General features: G+C 39.9%; 1 protein-coding gene across 10 annotated transcripts in view; it reads left to right on the top strand.

Annotated features, from left to right (window-relative positions):
* EPS8 (epidermal growth factor receptor pathway substrate 8) overlaps positions 1-23,647 on the top strand; it is a 141,070-nt gene that overhangs the window by 11,221 nt on the left and 106,202 nt on the right. For 5 of the 10 annotated variants that reach the window (XM_055807881.1, XM_027782818.2, XM_055807879.1 and 2 more), the window contains exon 2: positions 23,314-23,458. The exons of 1 other annotated variant lie outside the window; for it this stretch is intronic. The gene's annotated coding sequence lies outside the window, so the exon portion shown is untranslated. Of the gene's footprint in view, positions 1-7,100; positions 7,120-23,313; positions 23,466-23,505; positions 23,528-23,647 lie in introns of those variants that run through there. 4 more of the 10 variants (XM_055807882.1, XM_055807880.1, XM_055807883.1 and 1 more) reach the window with 4 other exon arrangements.

Raw genomic sequence — 23,647 nt, 5'->3', positions numbered from 1 at the left:
TGTTCTGTACTCGCTGGCTCACGACATTAAGTGATTTCCAGTGGACTTCCAGGCCATTCATACAAGTTGGTGAGGTTTGCTGTGCTGTATTGTTTTGCTTGTGCTTGTGACAAGCTAAACAATGGTGTAGCAGACAAGAAGCAGCTCCCTAGACAGGGTGAGAGCACCTCTCTCCTGTACTTCCTCCTTTGGCCACGTACTTGAGAAGGGAAGCAGAAAGGCAACGCGTGCATTGGTTCATGTAATGAATTCAGGTCCTCATCTGAACCATGATGGCATGACCTCTGGCAATTATTGTATGGTAACTGGCTTTGAGTTAAATTATTCAGAGAAGTGCCTACAGCAGAGATGTCAGGACAGTGCGGGCATATCCAAACTGATTTTAATTGTACTCTCCCAGTACCAGAAACAGACAACAGTTGCATGGGACACAGTGGACTCCATGCTTCTTGGGTGAGGACAGAAGTCCTTACTTGGGTGAGGACAGAAGCCCTTACTGCCATGGCTAGACTGGGTCCAGTACCCAACATAGGTATGGTGTCTGCACGCTTTTCTGGAGATCTGCATCTAGCTAAAGCAGACTATATAGAAAACAATGCATACTATTTGCTTTTCGGAGTCAGTGGGATGAAATTTCAATTTATCTACCTAAGATTTTTCCCTTTGGTTTATTACAAATACTCGTATGTTCATAGCTCATCCAATTCTTAGCCAGTGACTGGAGGCTTGTTGTAATAGGCACTCCATTTCCAGAGAATTTTATTATTTAAACATTGTGTCTATTTTTAAGTCAGATAATCTATAAAACCTGTTTAAAGCCATGAGGCATCATTACATCATCCAGTTTGACCTCCAGAGTATATGAAGGAGGAGAGTTTCTGCCCTCCTATTTCTGGTAGAAAAATAGAAAATGAGATTTCTGGTCCTTCCTCTCTGAGGAAGACGGACACAATAATTTAAGCTACCTGCCTCTGGCAAACATGGGCATTTTTCGCTAAGTACATTAGCTATTTTTTTTTTTTAGTGGTTCTGTGTTTGGATTGTGTAAATGCCAGTACGTGATGCTACCCTCTAGACGCTGTTGTTTGTATTTTTTTATATATATAAAAAATTCTTTTTTTTGGCACATAGCAGATGCAATACAGATTTCTTCCTCTACATATAGACCTTCTCCCCAAAACCTGAGAGGCTACAAGCAGATGATCCTGGCGTCTGTACTTCTCTCTCTTCATGCTTCACTATATAAATTGCATTCATGCTTCACTATATAAATTGCATAAACTCGGATCACTTTCTTAATCACTGTATACTTCTCTGAATAATAATCTCTTGCTCCCATGATAGACCGAGACACTTGGTTGCAAACCAGTTTCTAAGAGTTAAAGGCTATATTGTCCTGTGGGAGAGATCCCTCAAAGTGTTGAGGAGGCTCTTGTATAGGTTCACCTTAATGTTTGAGAGACTCAGGGCCTTCCTACCATGGAGATGGTGGTGTACGGTGGCAGGGATGTCCAGATGGATGCTGTGTTAGTACTTCCCATAACCATTTTCTCTCTGTGGATGTGTGTCCCTTACAGCTGCCACTGAACAAGATTCACAGGTGTTACTTCAGGGAGTTTAGTAAATTGAATCCACAAAGACTGCGTGGGAATGTCTCACAAGTAGTGCAAGCCCTCCTTGGTCTTAAAACCTCCCTCACAGAGCTTTAGTGCAGTGACTTCCTCAGGACATAAAGAAAAGTGCATGGTAATGTCACAGATGACCTTGCTTTTTATGTGCTCCATGCGTGGGAGTCTTGCTTCCAGCTATGAGGAAATGTCTTGAGGCAGTGTTGTCATGATGACATAAAATAACAGAGACTTCTAGATATTTCCCTGTTCTTACCCTGTGATAGATATGGGCCTTCAGGGATCAACTGACCTTAAAAATGATGCAGATCTGGAGTTTGAGATCATTTTTGTTATAACAGAAATTTGTTTTTTTCATAGGCATTGGGGTGGTGATGTTGCACTTGCTGATTTGAAACCATATGTGATTAGCATTCTTGATCTAAATGTGCACTGTCCACTCTGGACACATATTTCCCCTAGAGCTCCTAGAAATGCACTGAGTCATTGCTTTGGCAGAAGAAAATGCAGGGCTTTAGTCCTCTCTTGCTTTTTCCCAATTTATGCCTTGAAGACAATATGTGTACGTATCCTGCACAGATAGTTTTTCAGTTTCTTTCCAATTTTACAATAGCTGTGTGCTTGTTTTCATCTAGATCTAGTGTCTTTCCTAGGAAAACCAGGTCTAGGAAATGTATGTGTCGCTGTCCTGAGCAGCTGATATGTTCCAGACGGTGAACCAGCTCATGCGCTGAGAATCTGACAGAGCCAGAGGCTGTGGCGTACAGTAGTACTGAAATGTTTGTGGCTTAGCAAAAAGTCTTCTCCCCTTTCACTGGATATAGTGAACAGAAATCTTTTGTTTCAAAACTTACTGAGAATTGCCTAAGACCTACCTTGGTGAGTTTGAAGGTATTTTTTAGCCCTGTTGGAGGTGTTCACTGTTCACTTGGTAGCAGTGTTCTTGAGGGAGTTGCCTTCAGCTGTGGGGGAGAGGGCTGATTCAGGATCAAAATCTTGAAGTAGAAATACTTACTTGTTCCACTGGGACAATTTGTCTGTCTGTTAAGTTGAATGCTTGTGGCCCAAAATCTCATTAAAAAACATACCAGCAATGCACAACAAAAAACCTGAAAAAAATGCTAAGAAAATTCAGGTGCCTGTTTTATTAATAGGAACTTAGATCATTTGGAAACAATTTAGAAGAATTTGTCACCATTCTTATTATTTTTTTGTGTCTTCACTTTACTGTGAAACACACAGTTTGTTTGAAGTGTGTACTATTTTAAAAAAGGGTTATGTTTTCATGAAAACTCTTCTGGGCAATATCTAACTCCAGACATAAAAGCAAATAAACCAAGAAAAACCCTCTGCTCATCTGAGATGAGAGGGCTTCTTTTTCTTGTTTTTTCTCCTCTTTTTTTTTTTCTTTCTTTTTTTTTTTTTTTTTTAAGAAAAAGAGAGAGAGAGGATCTGAAACTACCTAATGGTCTCCCTTGTCTCTTTTTAATGATCCTTAATGATGTTCTGCAGTCCTCAGGAATTACACTCTCATTGATATGTCACTGCGGTATGAACTACAAAGAAATCTTAAAATGCTACCATCTTTAGACTATGTTGTGAAGAGGCTGAAAGTGCTGCAGTTCATTGTTTCATGTAGGTTGATTCTAATTTTACTCTGTTCAGCTGTAGGTGGAAATTCAGAGATTGATGTGAGTGCTTAATGACAGCTAATGCCTTTTGGGTGCTTCCTGCACCCTTGTGAAGTAGATGTGAGGATTAACATCTTTGCTTTGGGGCTGCTCATTTTATGCTGAGATCTCTTGCATGCAAGGTTGGCGATTGAGGATTTCTGAAGCTAATGAATGGAATATGGCAGCTCAACCTCAATTTTACTACTCGGTGTTGCCTCAAACAAAGCTAAGCAAGTTTTACAGTAAAAACTTGTCTAAGCTCTTCTCTGTTGAAATCCATCACCGTTTCCAGTTGCTTGCTAGGCTGAAGAATCGGCTGTCCTATTTCAGTATTGGCATTGAGGAGGCAGGTGTACTAGTGGCGGTAAGTGATGTGAAGATGAAGAAGCAGGGGCTGTTGACTAGGGAGTGAGCAGAATGGTAACGTATGCAGGCTCATTTCACCTCCATTAAAAACTTAAGTGTGTGACAGAGAGTTAGGAGAGCCTGCAAGGTTCACTGCCATGAGGCACTTCAATTTGTTTTCAATTTTTTCTCTATCTAGATTTACCCTTGTAACAGCTAACAATGAAATGGGAAGTGCATCACTAATTGTCTTGCTTTTGAACCCTTGTGTTTTTCATAGCATCCACTGTATGGATGGAGCAAAAGAAACTGGGTTTGTTTCCATATATTTTTACAGTCTCCAGACCTTTTGCACTGGCTGCAGACCTGTATGGCTAGCTACTAAACAGTGAAAGCAAAATGACTGCCCCAATGACTGTGAAAAATTAAATCCTCAGCCATGATATCAGATGGGGCTGTGACAGTGGTAGCAGAGGTCTGGAGTAGGGAATGTCAGGGCCGCCTCTCGGGGAAACTAGAGCTTGTAGCTTTTATCCCTCTTCTGCAAAGCTCTGGGATTCTTCTGTTATCTTGACTTCAGTCTGCTAAGTCTTTGAAAACAATAAACTGGCTCACCTCCAGTACCGTGATTTTATCTTGAATTAATAATAAGTTATCTTTTCTCACAAAGACAAGTGCTCTTGTTCAGAACTAAAATTGCTTTATCTTCTTGAGGATTCTAACATGTTAGCTAACACGTTAAATGTGGTGGGGTTTTTTTCCTAATATTCTTTTTGCTATCAGGCCCTTTGATCTGCCCTGGATTTCAATGAGTCATTTAAAAATAAACCCCTATTTTGGCAGTTCGGCTGTGATGCTCTCTCTCAAATCAGTTACCATTTTGAGGATGACATCTGAGTCTGCTTATGTTTCTGCATGACTGGAAACTGTCACTACTCATTTAAACTTACTAGTGCTGGAAATGGATATGCTGGTTTGTCTAACAGGGATGAAACATGAGGCACCAGTATTCAAATTCAAATGTAGTTCCTGAGAGTAAAGGAAGAGGTAACTGTAGTCACCAGGGCTTGGACAGTTAGGGGGGAAAGCTGCATTGCAGCTCAAAGAGGTGTTGGGCACTTTGCCTACAGGTTGCTAAAAACAGGTTGTGGTGTTTTTGACCAGTTCAAGAAAACACTGTTTTAAGATAAAAGTTTAATAGAAGGATACAGTACTTTAGCTGAAGGGTATACCGTGGAAGGTATTAACTTTTGCTGTCAAGAGGAACCTAAGTTGTTTGGGGAGGGGGTGATGAGCATTTGAGAAATTAGACTTTTAAGAGGGCAGATGCAAAGCTCTGACTGAAAGTTAAGCCTCTGTAATGGCTCTTGAAGAGTCCACACAAACACTGAGGATATGCAAAATGATTCTTAAAAATACAGACCTGTAGAATGAGGGCCATGACTTTCCATCTATCTATAAAAGACCTGAAGCACTTGGGACATAGGAGCACCTCCAGCACATGGTACCTTTTCTCATCTAAAAGGGCTGGGTGCCAAAAGAGCAGAAAGAGACAAAAAGAGTCCCTGGACGACTTGAGCTGTAACTTGCCCTTAATGTAACACTGCCACTGCTTTTCTTATGAGGCTGTAGTGTGTGAAACCATATATTTTAATTTCTTCATTATTCTTCAACTTTATTATATCTAAGTATATTCCCAGAACAGATTATTTTCCCCTACCTCTTCTCTTACTCCCGTGCCTAAATACAGGCCCAGAACTTGTTCGTAATAGGAGTATTTTGATTGACAGTACCTTCGCCGTTTGAGACTAATGCTGTGCTAAAATGAACAACTGGCATTTCGAAAACTGTAAAACTGACCTGACAAAGTGTGATTTTCAAGTTTTTCTTTCTTCCCCTACCCACCCCCCACCCCCCTTCCCTTCTCTCAGCAAGTTGTAGATGTGTCTTAATTCTGATGCTGTCATGCCGTTATGCCACTGGTTAACATTTCTGCAATGTCTAGAGATCACACATTCTGAAATGCTTAGCCCATCAGTTGGTAAACAGAACTTAAGTGATACAGTTATAAATTAATCCTGTTTTAACCTTTTTATTTTTCTCTATATAGAGTTCAGGCTGCAGCAGTAATACAATGATCTTGTCTGAATCTGATGGCTGATAGGGAGTGCAAAGGTGACTTTCAAGGTGATGGGAATGGTTAGGACAGACTAGGTGCAACTTCATGCTGCCTCTCGATAACCCATTCATTTTTCTCTAACAAGCTATGAGTTGTGACAATCTGCTTAACTACTTTTTAAGGTAGGCTTACAGTTCTGCCAACCTCCAATGCGATGTCCTGGAGGCTTTTTCTTCTCTTGACATAAAATGATATTGGGAGGAAAAGGAAGTTTTGCAACCCTTAAACTTCCTGAATAAAAAACAGCTGTTAAAAATCCCTTAAAAATAAATTAAAAGCAAACCCCCAAAATGCAATGAGTCATAGTTTACAGGAACATCAGCTTTTTTTTCCCCTCTGTGGTGATAACAAGATGTATTTTTTTTCCCCATTTATCCCAAAGGCAGGCAAACTTTGCCAGGTTTTTTTGCTGGTGCCACACGTCAGTATTGCAATAATAATTAAAGAAATAGTATAAAATGTCATCCATCGAAATGAGGATGCTTCTGAACAATTAATAGAATCTCTTCACATCAAGTTTGAACATTGAATAAAAGGAAATGATGAATCAGTTGAAAAAATTTGAGGTATGAGGAATTTCTAACAGGCATAGTATAAATAAGCTGGATGTTTGCAGAAACACAAAGGAAGGCCATTTTCATTGTAGCAAGTAGTCTGCAGCTCAGTGATTTGGAAGAGAATGCTGCTTCAATTAACAAAATTAATTTCTGTAACACAGTGGTGAGACTTTGGCTTGGATTAATACTGAAATATTCTCTTACTAAAGCACTAATGTTAAACAGTTAATGACAATTCTCTTCCAAGTACAGTCATGTTTCCTGTATGAAGTAATGACCTGATCTTAAAGGTCTTACCTGATCAGCCTTTGAGATACTGCACTAGGCATTACATGTATTTACAACTCTTAGGCTAAATAATGTTTTAAAGGGACGTGCTTTCATCTGATGGAGGTGTGCTGTATGTTAAATTTTCAGCTTATGGGGACCATCCTGTTCTCCCTGATAATTCTTCTCGTCATGTCCCCCCCCCCCATTTGGGTTCTCATTTTTTATATCTGTTGTGCATAGGGTTTTCTTTTGACCTCCGGGGGGGGGGGGGGGGGGGGGGGGAAGAGGGGAAGAAGTGGTTTTATGAACTTAAGTGAAAGATTGTTATTTATTTTTCTTTGTTTTTTTCAGGCACTTAAGGTAACTATTGACATATTGTTACTTTGTCTGTTTCATTCTCGCAGTTGCAGTAGTGGGGAGCATCAGGAACCTGGCTTGTCCTGGACCTTGAAAGGAAAGTTGCTATGGTAACTGGGCACTGCATATCCCATTTGGGACTCGAGTTAGGTGTGCACACTTCACTGAACTTTTCTAGTAGTCCTCTTGAAATGTGTTAAATCTGTGAACTCCAATAAAATATCTCTGGTGTACTAAGAAAAAGTAATCCCTCGCTCTGTCTCTGCCTCCCTTTGCTGTGTCCCGTTTGCTTGTGCCCTCCTTCCCGCTCTGTGTTGAGTGAGAGCTGGAGATGCTGCTCTGGAGCTTCCCAGGCGCAGATGGCAGTGATGGATGGGCTGGCCCAAGCTGTTGGTCTCCCTCCATCAGCACAGTGGCTGTGGGAAGGGGACACCGCAGGAGCTGAGCACGATGCCTGAACACCCAGCCGACTGGGTGCAGGGGCAGGGCAGGGGCTATCTGCACCACTGGGTTTCTGCTCCTGAAAGTTGCTTTGCCTTCTCTGTGCTTTAAAACCAGGCAAACATCAGCTCTGGTGACTGGCGGCTGGTGTCCTGTTTCTGGAGCATTGCACAGGTGAGATCTCACCTTCGGTGTTAGTGCCCTGGGGGCCGGACCTTGTCCAGGGCGCTTCAAGCAGTTCCTTTTCATCATCCCTTTCCTAAGAAGCTAACAGATGTTAAAGGGGCTGCATATGCACTTAAAGGAAAGGAGGAAATCTTGATGGGGATGAACAGTTAGGAACCATCATGTAAATATTTTTACATTCTCTAGTAAGAATAATTCTCTCCCCTCTGATTTTTATGCTTTTTAAACTGAGTTCTAATCAAAAGAGTCTTGTTTTTTAAAATGCGGACACCTCCCACATGCAAGAATGTGATGGCTGCTCTCTTTCTTCTGTGTAAGATGTTCTCTCTTATTCTGAATGATGTTTTACCACTCATTCGGTGGTAGGGCTGTGGGCCAATCCTGTTGGTGCCCCAAACACTCATCAGAGCAGAGCACAGGCAGGCTCCCAGAGGATGGGCTGGGTGCCTCTCTGAGCTTGCAGCTGGATTGAATTATGGGTTTCTTTACAATCTAGCTGAGGGGTTTAGCACCATCTGTGAGCTGTTTGTAGACAGCAGCAGGTCTCACGTTCTGGAATACATTTGGGTGAAGGAGAAGAGAGGCTAGGAGGGACAGCAACGCCTGTTCCTGGCTGTGGGTGTACTTCATGTACCCATTGTGGTTAAGGTGTGCCCGGACTAGTTGATGATACCAAAAATTCTTTGTAAGACTCTTTCTCACCATGGTCAGATCCCACTAGCTTGCTACATCCAACTTTTGTGTGCTTCTTGCTAGGTATGTTGGGACATCTGTAAATATTTATTCACTTCCAGCTGGTAGCTTCCTACTGCCTACTTCTCATCGTCAGTTTATTTGCAGCATTGAGTGGTGGCTGTGGTGCCTATGGGGTAAAAAATGAAGAACAGATGTATCTATTTTGAACCCAAACTGCCTTTGGGCCCTGCTTGTGGTGGGGTTTCCATGCCTTTGTGATAAGTAAGAGGCCATTTTCCTAATTCAGGGGGTGGAAAACCCCATAGCTTCCATTAGCAAGGATATCATGATGTGATTCTTCTTTTTCCTCCCCCCACTCCGAAGCATAGAGGGGAATTTAGTTCTCAACTAATACTGTAAAACTGCCAGTTCCTTTTTGCCCTTGGAGAATGTTTCTCTACAGATTTTGGGGGTTATTTTTGTTTTGTTGTGGTTTTTTTGTTGGTGGGTTTTGTTGTTTTTTTTTTTTTTTTTTTTTAGCCAGTTTTAGTAAACAAGTTAAACTTGCTCAAGGCTAGAGATACAAAGAAATGTAGGATGGTGACCTGAGGCCTTATGCTGAGACATGTTTGCAGACCAGCCCTGTTGCCAACTTGGAAGCCATAGGTAATTTGTTTTCTCTGTAAGTGTTCCTGAAGAGGAGGCAAATGGAAAGTATTTCAAAAAACAAAGCTTGTAGTCAGCTTTCTGCCTTTCCTGGAGGTGGAGGAGAGAGTTATTGTGCATGTGCACAGTTCTTGTTTCTTCACTTTTATGATCTTTGATAGTTGGGAGTGGGGTAATATTTTACATAGTTATAATTAGAAATCTGTTGTTGGTGCTTTGCATCTTAGTCCTGACTTGAATGCAAATAACCATTCAGTTAGGTAGAACAGGTATAGTGTATACCCCTGGGACACTGATTGAGAATAACTGTGTAAGGCCATAGATCTTTCCCTTCCCTCATGCAAATTTACCAGGAGACATTTGCCCAACCCCTTCCTTGTTTCCTCAGCCTTGCTTAACCTGGAACATAATGGAGTGAAATGTGGGGTTTGTAGCCGCTTACAAAGGGGAAAAATAAGAAGTGCAGGCTCTTCAATACTAATCTTTTCTTCCTTGTTAGGTACAAGCTAAGCAGAGGTCTCCTGCATCTGGTGCTGCGTCCCTGTGCTTGTGCTGGGAAGTGCTCAGCTGGGCTTCGTGGCTCATAGAAGTTCTCCCTTGGGCTGTGACGGAGGAATGTGATTTTTCAGCCCTATTTTTGCAGGGAGATTCACAGTGAAAATAATACTGGGAACTGTCAAATCACAAAGGATCTGCAGATTTCTAAAAAACAATATGCCAAGATAAAGTTAGATTTTTAGGAACTGTCTAAGCATTGATACATGGGGAAATTATTATTTTCCTGCCTGGCTAGAAGACTGCGAGCTTTCACGCTGTCAAGAAGAATCCACATGTAACCTGAATAACACATAATCATGTCTCACTGGAAATTAAAAATATGATTTACAGGGCTGACAGTCTCTTTGCTATATCAGCATTGTGTGGTTGCAGCACAAACAAATATGCACTTCAAGTACCTAGAAAAGAATCAGACTGAAAAATATGTCGTGTTTTTAATTCTGTGAATTGTTATGTCTCTGAGTAAGTCTTGTATGCAAAACATTTTTACTTCTCTCAGGAAGACAGGTGATTAAACATAATATTTCCATTTTCCTGTTGCTGCAGTATTATTGCAGCTCGGTAATAAGCATTTCTTTTTTTTTTTAATCCTTCTGTGCCCACTGTGTTTGGTTTTGCCCACTGAAAGCAGCCTTCATTTCTGGCAGTTTCATGTAAATTGGTAGCATTCTAGGGACAAAGCTTTGCCATGCTATTGCTACTTGGTGCAGGAACAGAGAGGAGGTATTTAAATTCCCAGCTGCGTGTTGACAACACTGTGGTCAAAACTTTTTTTTTTTCTTGATCTCTTCAGCAGCCATCCCACCATTGCTGGTATCAGTATAAATAATGAGTGGTTAAAAAACGAACCCACTGACTTAAACTCCCATTTCTATAAAAATAGTCTCTTCCTGCCTAGTTTTCCCAAGATAATTTGCTCTAATGCTGTTTGCTCTACAGATTGTGGAGTATATTAATCTCAAATGCTTTCACAAGGGTAGATTGGGGGATCTTGTGAAGTCGCTGGCCCAACATCGCTACTGAGCAAATATTTGCTGGGTTAATTTATGAATGCTATAAATGCTAAAACTTATGTTACAGACAAGTACTTTAGGTGTTTTTATACTGTAGGTGGAATGTGTCATCTCTCAGTGGAACAGCTACCTTAGTCTCAAGTGGAAGATGATGTGCACAGTCTGAATGCTTTATATTCATTCTGCTGCAGTACTCACAGTCATCCTGCAGCTACATTAATTTCCTATAGGGAAAAATTTAGAACTTCAAAATCCTGGCCTGAGCGTCATTCTTCTGAAGTAACTTAATAAATTGGTATATAGCCTTGCCATCTCATGGTTTGTTGAGGTCCTGAGGCAATATTTAAAGTAACAGTAAAGTAGCAGTGCTCCAGTTCACACAACCATCCCTTATGCAGGGAGATGCATTTATGCCTTTCAAGACAAAGAACCTTTTCACTGTACATCCAGCTATTATTCTGTTAATTCTTTACAGAGAATTGCCACATCTTTGTTTTCCTTTGGGTGGGGAAAGAGTTTAGTGTGCCTGCACTGAAGAGCCCAGAGTTTGATGCCACAACACTTACACGAGGATTAAGATTTTTAAGGACTTGAGGGTCCCCATGGAGTTGCCTCAGCCCATTAATCAAAGATTGACTTTTTAGCCTAATATATTAGTTATGTTTGTCCAATTCCTAGAGGGCCCAGTAGATTGAATTAATTTTAATTAAATTAAGCCTGTGATAGGAGAGGGGGAAAAGAAAAAGAGAAAATCATAATATTGTAGAGTTTAAAGCTTGAAAAGATCATTAGCCAAGCAGAATGTTACTTTTTCTGATTAAAATATAAATACTTCTAAAATTCACATTTCTGTAAATACATTTTAACTTAATTTTTAGACTGTTAAACTTTCAGTAATATGCTGGTTAAACTTTCAATAATAAGATGACTGCTGTGCTTTGTCTTCATGGGAAGAGTATTTTTCAGACTAGTAGGTTGAAAGTTCATTTGATAAGCCTGTCTTGCCGTGCTAAGCCTGTAAATTGTTCTGATCAAATTTGCAACTTTAATTGTAATATTAATATTAGAAACAAAATTCCTATAGTAGATGTTTCCATCTGCTAGAAAGGGGCAAAGCTGAAAGTGGCAGCCACTTATATATGTGGTTTTGGTATGTATTCTTAAGTTGACTTAAATCTTCCATTTAAATCCTGTGTTGGGAATCCTTAGATATGTGAGACCATGCAGAATTACTTAATCTCCTGAGGATGTCTGCATTTTAATAAAACAGATGTCAGCTTTGCATTTCTAGGTCTATTGATTGTTTCTGAAGGAAAATTTCTCTTATGCTTTAAATCCAGTAGAAACTTTTTTAAAGTATTTGTCTTCATCGGGCCAATGTTGCCCTCTTTCAACATAACAAGGTATCTCTCCACTTCTGATTCTGAAGGGCATATTTAGTGTTCTGTCATATCTCTTCTTTTTATGTCTCGTAAGAAAGTTTATCCACAAAACACATCACCAGTGTGCTTTTTTGGGTGGTTTTTTTTTTGGGTTGTTTTGGGTTTTTTTGTTTGTTTTTGTTGATTTGTTTTTTTGTGGTTTTTTTTTTTTTGCATTAAATTAGATTTCGGTGCTTCAGAGCTCTGAAAGACAGTATTAGCTTTGTTATTTCTTCTAGAAACATTCTAGTTACCAGCTCTGATTTGCATCTTCCCTTGTCCCATTTCTTCATTTGTCTTGTTTTGAAACAATTCCTAGAAGCTTCCAGGAAGCTTTGCACAAGATGTGCTTTGTGTAATCCACTGATATAATTTATGTATTTTATAGTTCTGTGTCCTAGATGGGCAACCTGAAGTAGCTGGTTTATGTTTGGGGCTTTTTTTTGGCGTGGCATGACACTGGCCAGCAGTGTTTTGAGCCTCCTGGGAAGTAAAACCATCCTCCAGGGTACAGTCTTTATGCATTAAAAAGTTTCACTGTCATCTTTTCCCTGTCTGTCTCCCATGTGCATCCTTCCTTTATTTTAGCAGTCTTTATTTCATCCTGGCAAACAGAGGGAAGCTGTGGATTTATTATTAAACTCTAATAAGGGTGCACAAATTGCTCTCAAGTTGAAGACAAACAACTCTGCTTGGGCTGTGTAAATAATGCAGCGGGTTACCTGACGTGCTGGAGCAGCTCCTAGAGTTTCTCAACTCAGCGCATCTCCTGCAAACAGTTGGTAAATGTTGGCTTCCAGTTTGGCCGGTCACTGTTACTTTCTTCGTTAGATTTAAAAAGGGCTGTCATTCTTCTCTGTTTTTTGTAATGTTTCGAAGAAATGAAGCTCCCTGGGAGAGTTACCAAAATTTTTCTCTTTCTTTGCGTTATGTGTTCTGTCGTAAGAGAGGCTGAGGGGTTTGCCGAGCACCCAGCCACTCTCCTTGCTTTTGAGCAAGGCTTCTGAGCAGGTCACTGGGCCCAATTCAGTGAATAAGTTATGCTGTGGTTTATTGAACTATCTAATAAATTGCAGTGATACAGATGTTGACATTTATTTAAAATCCCAACACACGCAGCCATTCTGTATTCACAGGCAAACCTGTGTATTTAGGAAGAGACCAAGACTGAGCCCTTGTAGCCCTTGGTCACAGCTCCACTTGCTCCAGCTGAGCTGTGTCCTTGCTTCTACTGGCAGGAAAATCTGGTTTTCTTACTGCCAAACAGGCAGCTGCAGTCTAGGATACGTTTGTTGTCCTCTGCAGATCTTGAGGCCATAGAATTGTCCTACTCTGTGGAATATATTGCCAGATTTCTACTCTTCGAAAGGAGAGAGATGGTGAGGAAGAAAAGAAACGGAAAATGTTGTGTTTAGGAGCTTCGTGGGTTTGCAGTAAACCTGCTTTGAACACAGCATCATCTTTCTCCTTTGGTTCCAAGCCTGGTAATACATGTGTGTAAGATGCATTTTGTGGCTCCCTTGTTGTCAGCCTTCCCATTACAACCTCCTCTCTAAGTTTTGTGTTGTGGCCCTGAGTTTATTGCTCCATGCAAAGATGTGGCATAACGTCTTTCAGCCTACAGTGAATGCTCTTTTATCTACGTTTTTCTTGAATTTGTGACCAGTTTGGAGTTTTGTTTTGTTTTTTGATTCAACACCATGAACGTGATATTTTGTGACCACAATTATAAGTGTAAAAGTAGCTTTGAATGCATAAAATAACAAGGTGATGAACATTATTTTAAACGCTTAGAGTGGATTTCTGCTTTTACTTATCTATTTTTCCCAGTAGAATTCTGGTGGTAAGATTAAAATGATGAAACATGGGATTAGGAATTGTTTGTTCAGAGGGATTTTATGTTTGACTGTGTTAAGCACTGGTAATGATAATACATGATGATGCAGTGAACAAAACCAAACACAATTAAAATACTTTGTTGATACTGGCAAGGCAAAATTTTAGGCACTCTTGGGGAACTTTATGGGCTGGCTTTCCTCTAGCTTTCACATTTTTTGCTTCTGAATGGGATATAGAAAAGTCCTTTTGGTTATGTAGATCGTAAATGTCCTTATTCTGGCTGCGTGGCTGTGAATTTGCCTAGCCATGTTGCTTTAGGTTATTGTGTTTTGGTCATAATACCTAGCCAAAAATAGTGTAGAAATACAGGGGGTATGCAGATAGGTTAATGTAGAGCCAGGAAAAGTATCCATATAACCATGGTGTTTGCGGCTTTTCTTTTTTTTTTTTCTTTCCAGTTTGCAAGGAGGTTGAGCTTTTTGCACGTTTGTTTTTATGTATGATCAGTTAGCCCAGCATCAGGCTTTTTTATGTTTATGCTGTAAATCCTACTTTTGGGCTAAAATGAATGTTAATTAGACCTCTGTACTTATGTGCCACATTGCAGAATCAGCTTCTTACTAATAAGACAAATAAAAACACAGATGAGATGATATAAACCAAGTCAAAACAAAACTGGATCAGATCAAGGACACTCTTGTTCCAAAACTATGAAACAGAGGAAGAGAGATGCTTAGACAAGCTGGAAGGTATTTAAATATGAGGATTTCATTTATGTATACCCTTAACTTGTAGAAGGGCATTACTGCAAGACATTACTGAAAACACTACCTTTTAATAGGCTCAATCAAAGATACTATAGCAAGAAAACCTTTACAGAGATAAGCGGTGGGTTTTGTTGTTCTTGGGTTGGTGGTTTGTTGGGGGTTTTTTTGTTTGTTTGTTTGTTGTTTTTTTTCTTGTGGGACCTTTTAGAAAGCTGATTCCTAGCTCAGGCTTGGAAATACCTAGGTAGGGGCTGGTTAAAGGAATACTGCTTTATAGTTGTCTGTTGTAGGGCTCCTTATCAGTACTTGGCCATCATTGGTACCAGTCATCACCTATAGGAAATGCAAATAGGGGACCTTGTCCTACAGCAAAGGAACCATCATATTTATTATTACTATATTTATAATTTGTTATTCTTACGTAGGACCTGAGAATATTTAGCCCAAGATTTCCAGAAATCCCTGCCTTTCAGAGTGTTGTGAGCTCTGTCCTGGCCAGAGTCCTGCTCCAGACTGGATTGTTCCCGATGATGTGTGCTAGTGCAATGGGAACTAACAATCGAAGTAGTAAAGTGGTAGCAGTAGGTGCTTTAAAAATATATTTTGTTGGTGGAATCTGGTTTTTATAGGCATTGGTAGTTATGCTCTATTTGGAGCATTGTAGATTCTTCTGAAGGAATAGTGTGGCCCCAGGAAGATTGCCACCTTGTCCTTGTGGCAGAGCAGGCAGATTCGTTAGGTTCCTGCGTCTTGTTTTGACAAAACATGATGCTTTTTTGTTAGACCTAATAGTTGGCCTGAAAATAGGTTTGCTCTCCCTGCCCCCACCTCCCCGCCCAGCTGCATTACTAGACTAATACAAGCTATTACAAACCTTGCTTTTCATAATTGCATTGATTTTTAGGATGATTTAACTTGGAATGCAATACAATGAAGCACATTAAATTCTGGTAAAATGTTAATTCATGAAGTAGAGGTCATATAGAAAATAATTATGAGTTCGAAGACTGCGGTCAGTACCAATGATGGAGTAGAAGAAAAAGGGTCATTAGCTGCTGAGTTGCATAACAGGTTGCTTTGAGTTAGAGCCGAAGCTTTATCACCTTGATGGGCAATAGCAGAAGAGACTGGAAAAATTCAGTGATTTTTATTAGCAATAAAAGTAAAGGCATAAGTAAGAAACGGTATTTGAGGAAAATGGGGAGATGAACTGAAAATTGTGGCATCCAGATGTCTTAATACTGCACCTATTTGTGATTCCCAGGAAAAGGATAGCACATCCTGATGAAGAGTATCTGGTTTTATTACTGGGTACATACAATGTGACTTGATGTGCTTGAGTGTGGAAAAAAATTATGTGAACTTAATCGAAGTCTAGGTGTTTTAGAGGCCATGTCTATGGTGTGCTCTATCTTCTTTTGAGATAAAAAAAATTCATGAATCCCAGTTTTGATACAGCTTGGAAGCAGATTCTGATGATGTCATGTTGGGAAACTCCCCTGCTCCTCAGCTACAAAGAGAAAATTATTGGCACAAACCCCGATTTATTACTACAGGCTGTGCTTAAAATAACTTTTATTACCATAGTGGCCATAATGTGGTGGAAGTCTGTAGGTGCAAAGATATGGAAACCTCTGTGCTTTTCTTTGTAGAATGATTTCAAAAAAAGCTGACTGATTTTTATGCTTTCCTTGACAAATGGAAAATATTCAAGATCTCTCTGATGACACAGTGTTAACAGTGTGGTAACAGAGTTAGGAACTCAGGTTCAGAAATAACTGCAGTTTTAAATTTGTACCAGTTTGAACCAAATGTTCATTCACCTTTTGGCCATGAGTTTTCTTCTTCACTAGTTACTGACTGCTCCTTCATGCTGCTTTCCCATCTTTCTCCTTGTGAAGGGATTCCCCTTTTTCTGGCTTGCCTCGTCCATGTGTCTAGAAGTCTCACACAAAGAATGGGCTATAATACAAGACAGGATCAGCAAATTTTCTAAATAAGTTTGTTAGATTTCAGTACGAATACTGGGCATTTTGTGTAGCTTGCTTTGCCTTTGTGAAAAGAGTAAGAGGAACCTGACTTTTCAGGCTATGGTGGGACAGTTGCCTGGATTATTTCAGCTCTCATTTTACAAGAGGGCTAGCAAAGGAAGGACTTGATAGCAAGCAGCTGGGAAAGTTCTTTGCTACCGAGGACAGTGGGTGCTTTGGTAGGCTCTAGTGCTGGTATGTGGGGGATGGAGATTGGTTTACCCCAGTCTGTGCATATCCTCTTTTGTTTCTTTATTTCTGTGGAATGCAATCTGTTGTTTTCTTTTTTCCCCTTTGCTGAACAGGAAAATTGAACAAAAATGGCCAGCTAAAAAGAACTAGCGCAGTTACTTTTCATGATCTAGTTTCTGCTGCACTGAGCACCTGTGGCAAACAACATTCTCTTCTAAGCCAGTAGTCAGATGAAAGAAAATGAAATAAATTGTCTTTGGGTGTGCAAGGGGAATGCACGCTATCTTCATGGTGAACAGGGATATGATGGGTGTTTTTGCCACAAGTTAGTGTCTGGAAATTGGTATTTTAAATGCTCTTCAAGTCACGTTGAATGTGGTAAGTCTGGGAGTCCCAAGGCTGAGCAGCTCTGCTCTGAACACCCTTCAGAGTGACTAGAAAGGCACCTTTCCCTTCTGGTGCCCCCTGTTCCTTTGCAAAAAACAGATTATTTTTCTTACTGCTTTCTGTGATACCATGTGATGCTTCCCACACATCTTTTAATTTACATCAGTCCTTGTCAAAGGTCTGAGAGTTGATGTAGTTCTTAAAAGCGTTCACGATCTTATGATCTCCCTTTGCAGGAGTAGGCAGGGAATTTATGCTTGAGACACACCCATGTGTCTGCTCTCTGTTGGGATACCCACTACGTGCATCCTTTTAAAATCTGCAACAGTATTTGAAGACAATAAACTTACCTTCCTGAATAATGTGCTGCACTCAGTTTTGTTTGCTTACTGCATGCATGTATGTACGGAGACAAGTTTGTCTTTTGTAGCACTGGGTCTGTTGAAATGTAAGATCAACTGTCTATTGACTTTAGAAAAGCAGAAACTTAATCATGTGTGTCGTTTGTTAATAATCTCTCTTAAAATTAAAAGATGATAATTTTAGGAATGCTACCAAGATATGCCTCTGGTAAGGAGACTAAGGGTTTGTATGTGAATATATTTGCCAGTGTAACTTTCATACACTCAAGCGTAGAAGTGGATCCAAGTTGAATATAAGAAAACAACTTTTATAAAACCTGAGCCTAATATAATTTATTTTCTGTTTCAAAATAAGAATGGTACTGATCGGTTTTCAGATGAATGACCTGATCCTTGCAGAGCTTGAGACCTAAACTTTGTGACAGGAGGAACCGAAAAGTAAAACATACTTCGTTGTTCACCCTACAAGAAGTTGAAGCTGGGAGAAAGGCAAAAGTAAACAAGGCAACAGTGATAACTAAATAGCCACTGAAATCATCTTAACAGGTGTTAATAAACCAAGTCTGGCATTAATATACAGGACCAAGGAAGGTATAAGTACTTGAAGGGCAGTAGTAAATATTTTTTTTAAAAAAACCTATAGCAATTTTGAACTAGTGGCAATGAGGATGGACAACTTAGACATCTGACTTAGATTTAGGAAACTTTGTATCACTATAAGTAAAATGAAATACATTTTGCAGTTCTGTTGTAATTTGCATTAGGTTTCTGTCTTCTTTTTATATCCTTCCCAGTTCTGTGGAGTATTTTATTGGTCTGTTTAGGATGTCTTTTCTACAGTGGGATTGTAGCGCAGCATTTCAAAACGATATTGTTGAATATAATCTTTTAAGAAGTGACTGGCTTGTATCTAAGTTGTGTGGTGGTTTCCACCTCTTCTGGCATTCTGCCAGTTTCAGGCAAAATAATGCAGCATCTTAGCCCATGAGACCGTGAGAAAAGATGGTCATTTGTGTCGCAAATATGACAAATACGCCTGTGGTATATTGGTGGGAAAAAACTGTACTTCTAATGGTTCTGGAAGTAGTTTTGCATTGTATGGTTTGTGAAATGAATATTTTTGCTAGTCAAGAAACTTTCACAAATGTAAATGTAAACAGAACAGAAATGTACATGTAAACCCCTCCATGGTGGGGCATTGGAACTATATGATCTTTAAGGTGCCTTCCAACCCGTTCTATGATTCTATAACTGTTGTAGAGTTAGACATCAGTGTGTTTTTTCTGGGGCTCAGGGTCCTGATGTAGGGTAGGGGGTGTGTATGTCTATATATATATATTTTTTTTTTTTTTAAAAAAATCCATTACTGTTTCTAAACAGGGTTTACAAAAACGTCACACACAATATGTTGTCTTTTGACCTTACCGGTAATGCTTTTCTCTTTGCTTTGGAAAGGAACTTTTCCCTGTGGACTTGCCTATCAGCTCCTGAAAGGCAAAAGGAGGTAAAAGCTGAGCTGAAGTTGGGGGTTTTGAGGTTCTTTTAATTTTGGCCTTGTTTAGTGTGGGGTTTTTTTTTGTGTTTGGTTTTTTTTGGTTTCTTTTTTTTTTCTTTTTTTTTTGCTTAGAGATATATATGACTGATTTAGGAACAAAATATTATGTTAAATAAACTGGTATTTGATGACTTCAAGTTCTTTCCTACATTTCTTTACTATCGGAGCATGCTGCATCTCTTATCTCCACATTCTCAAACTGTGCTGGTGTGCATCAAGAGACTAGCATTAAAAAAACCCCAAACTAAAACCAAAAACGACAAAAAAGGTTGATTACAGCTGCTTAGAATGCTATGGAAAAAAATAAAAAATAAATAAAAAAAAAAGGTCCAAAAAATCCTTCCAGACTATTACTTTCAGCAGAGCAGCAGTGGTTCCAGATCTGTTCAGGTGGCCAGTTCCACTTACTTTGAAGGATGTGACTGTGCTTTCTCTAGACAAGGCTATAGCAAATTAAGTTCTTTTTAAATTTATAATTTTTATTTTTTTTATTGAGTAAGTCTGACCAGCCTGCACTTAAATACAAGCAAAAAGAAAACTCGGATTAGTTCAGGAAGTTTGTTTTGTGGCTCTTTGGAAGAGAACATTCTGTCCCCTCTTTGGAAACCAATACAAACAGTCTCTTGGCACAGACACTGTTCTTTGTAAATATCTTACTTTAAATTATCTCTGGGTTATTTTGTAAGATTAAGTATCAGTGTTCCTATTTCCTGGATAAATTCTGCCTTGTATAATTGTGCTTTCACTTTGTAAGTCACATCTGCAGAGGTAATTGGCAAATACAATTACATCTTCTAAACACTATTTGAGATCTGATTATAGATACTGAATAATAGAAATGGTGATTATGAATTGTAGGATAGTAAATGTTGTTTATAAAAGAGCACTTATTCAGAAGTGGTTCTATCTCATTGTAGAAATGATCATGTAAATATGGGTTGTATGAGTGTTGGTGTTACTGTAAAAGAGCTGTAGAAGTACAGAGTAGCAGTAAAACATCCAGAACTGTGAGGGACTCTTCTTTTTTGAGTAGTTGAGGAATTGCATGTGTTTTGTAGAGATGTCCTTGTCCCTTTTGTGTGTGTGGGTTTTGTGGTGTTTTTTTTTTTTTTTGGTTTGGTTTTTTGAAGGCTATTATTAATCTCCTCTGGGTTACTAAAGAAGTACTGAGAACAATGCATTTCATGTGCTTATATTAGCCTTCTCTCACATGTGAGAATCTGGCATGAGCTGCTGGAATTATGAATAAGACCAGGGAAAGAAACATGCACTGTGCAACCTTAATCAAACAGGAGCAATCTCTAGTGCCCTCTTTTGATAATATATTCAGTGGAATCAATTAGGGAAGGATCTTAAGTGATGTTGATAAGTTGTTGGACTGATTCTTCAAGTGGCTGTAACTCCTACTTACTTGGGCTCTTTCTAGAAGGGAAAGGAAAGATGCCTTGTACCTTGTAGAAGGCAGTCCTACTTGTAGTAAGTAATATTCCCAGAGTGATGAAAGCAGAACAAATTGCTGCTGTAACAGCTTTGAAGTGAGCTGAAGGTTTATACACACACTCAGATGTAATTTTTGAGAAAGAGCTTAATTTTTTTATTATAAAAAGAAAACACACTGGAAAACCCACACCTTGTGAACTTTCCATTTCCATACATTTAAATCCAGGGACTAAAGTGGTTTGACTGTCATGTCTGTCTTATCTTTCTAGCAAAGACTTTTTCCTATAATTAAAAGGGCATCAATTTTTCTAATTGATGCCAAATCCAATCCAAGCCACCCATGCGATTATTTCACCCTTCCCTCCCCCTCCCATCATTATCTGATATTTTGTTTGCACAGTCATTATTCATTAACTGTGTTCATGTCCAGGGCTGCAAACAGCAAAATCATATTAGTAAGGAGCAAATCTGCGACTCACCATTGAAATCTGTTTTTTCCTTTTCTGTTTTACATTGGCTTTCAGATGAGAATCCCAAAACCTGGCACAAATTTTGGAGATAAGGAGCTTGGAAACAATGAATGTGTTAGTGTTTGGTACTTTCTTTTCTTAGCAGAGTTCTTTAGTTCTCCCATGCTTCTTACACAGAATTTAACTCTTCTCAGTAGTTACTGGGATCACAAGTTGCTATTGGAAAAAGAGGTGTAGCCTGTCCTCTTTTTGCATACGTACATATATATGTATATGTACGTACGCATGCAGCCAAGCCTATTCCCCTGTTGCAGAACTTTATAGATGACCCTGTTTTATATAGAGGTAACTTCTGAGCATGTCCCGTTTTCCTATTTGGTGTATCCATAGGTGGCTCTGTCTACCCCCTTACTCTTTTGAGATAGAGACACCTACACACAAAGGTCTCGCTGTGATTGCTCCTTAAGGCTTTTTAGTCTATTGCTTTTTCAGTGTTTGACTTTGTTTCCTCTGAAATCAGTGGCAACCCTCTCACACTGACCCAGAGTATTGGCAAGCATTGGATGTGCTGCTAACCATACCTGGCTCTTAGAGTGCTCCTCATCACTTGCACTCACATTTTATTAAGACAGCTGTCACCTTTATCTATGTTTTGCAAAGAAGAAAATGAGCATGGAGAGGTAGAAGGTCTTGCACAAGGCCAGTGAGCTGGGAGAGGCCAAGGGAAATGAGATACTGATGGAAGGCAGCCCGTGCTGCCTTATTGTGTTTTGCCCATGTGTTGTCCTTTCTTTGATGTGGGTTTCCTGGTCAGCAAGCCATTAATTGCCTGTCTCCCCTTAAAATATTAAATGTTTATGGTTTTGAAAAATTAGGTGATGTATAACTAAATCACCACTATAATCGGATCATATTAGTAGGCAACCCGGTGAGGTTCAGTACAGTGTACTGCTTCCTATATTAATATGCAGCTACTGGATCAGTTCAGATTGACTGAATTGACCCATTGCCATTTACCCCGTTACTGGATTGACCTGTTACTGGTTCTTCCTAATTCTGTTGCAAGATCAAATTGATCTACACTTTTTAATTATTTTTAATTGGATTTATTCTAAAATGGAAAACATCACTGTAGGGCTGGCACTGTAAGGAAGGGGCAGAGGAACCTCTCACAGAAGTCACAGAACTGGGATAATGTCAAAATGATGTCCTGCAAAGAATTCAATTGTTGATGGAGCAGGTTTTGCCAAAATTGAAGGACTGGTCAGTGCCTGGAATGGTGTAGCAATTAAGCTGGAAGTGTCTTGTATGTACAACCACATTAGAACAAAGTGTTGGGTATGACTTAAAAAATTAAATAGAAAAGCACTAAGCTTGTCCGAACTTTTGAATGTCAGATTCAAAATTGAGGGGTGGCAAAAATTTGAGGAGAAAATGGGACAATACCATAATTATCACCTTAAATAAAACAAAACCCAACAACAACAAACCCGAAAAAAAACCCCAACCCAACCAACTGAAAAAAACCCAACCCACCAAACCCCAACAAAAAATTTTCAGCATTTGCTGTCTCTCTCCTCTGCCTCCCATTTTGGTTTTCATCTTACTCTTCCTTTCCTGCATCCTCCTTCCCCAAGTGCCTCGTGGGCTCCAGCCCCACTGGTTTGTGGGGAGTTCTTGAGCTGTCCCCAGTGTCTCTCAATACAGACACGTTCTTCCTGTCTCTCTCCCATTCGGGCCGTGTGAGTGCAGTGCTGGGCTGCTTGCCCCTCCGCCACGGCTGGGTGCTGGGGCACGGGGCTGTGTGGGCAGCAGTTGCTTCCCACCAGGGACAGGGATGTGAGGTGAGGAAGGAGCGCCCTTCTCACCAATCCATCCTTGTGCTTGACCAAGCTTTTACAAAATGTGTTTATGAATGTGTTTCACTCCCGTTCCCTTTGGGTTTGCAGCCTTCTCAGCTCTGCTGAGCCTGTCAGGCCCATGGCTTTGTAAACTCCTCACTCCACTGTTGAAGAGGGATCCAGCTCCAAACTGCGCTTGAAAGCAGGGATTAGGGTGGAGGCTGTCCAGGTATCTTGACTATGAGGTTCCTGTTAGCTGTACAGAGGAGTTCTTTTTGCTGTTACTGGTGTTTAGAAAGTTCACGTTGGACAGTAGTAGATGAACTCTAATCAGAAATGTACTTCTCCCTCTCATGCAATACGTGAAATCACATTTCAAGAAGTCAGCAATTCACAAGTCTAACTTGTATAATGTGTAGTGGAATTACAAAGCTGAACCTGTTTTGTTTCTATTTTTTCAGTGATTTGCCCTGTTGGGCAGCTGCCTTCTGAGTGACTCTGGAGACGTGCCAGCCATCTGAGCTGAATCAAGCAGTGGCAGGGACAGCATCTACCCGGGCTGAAGTTTTAATCCCAGGCACGTGGCATTTGCACAAGTGGTCACTGGTGAGCTGTATATAAGCGCAGCTTCTCTCTTTCTCTGTCTCTTTAACAGCTGGCACCTTTTTGCAAACTGTAAGTTTCTGGATGCAAAGACTTGCCTGCCTTGCTTGTTTTTCCCAGAGGATGACGGACAAGCTTAGGGAAAATAAGAGTGATCCAGGTTACCAGCTAATCTCAGGAAACCCTTACTAT

Source organism: Falco peregrinus, chromosome 6, assembly GCF_023634155.1.
Source record: "Falco peregrinus isolate bFalPer1 chromosome 6, bFalPer1.pri, whole genome shotgun sequence".
Taxonomy (NCBI): domain Eukaryota; kingdom Metazoa; phylum Chordata; class Aves; order Falconiformes; family Falconidae; genus Falco; species Falco peregrinus.
Note: the sequence above shows the minus strand (reverse complement) of the source record. Positions and strands in the feature narration are given on the sequence as shown.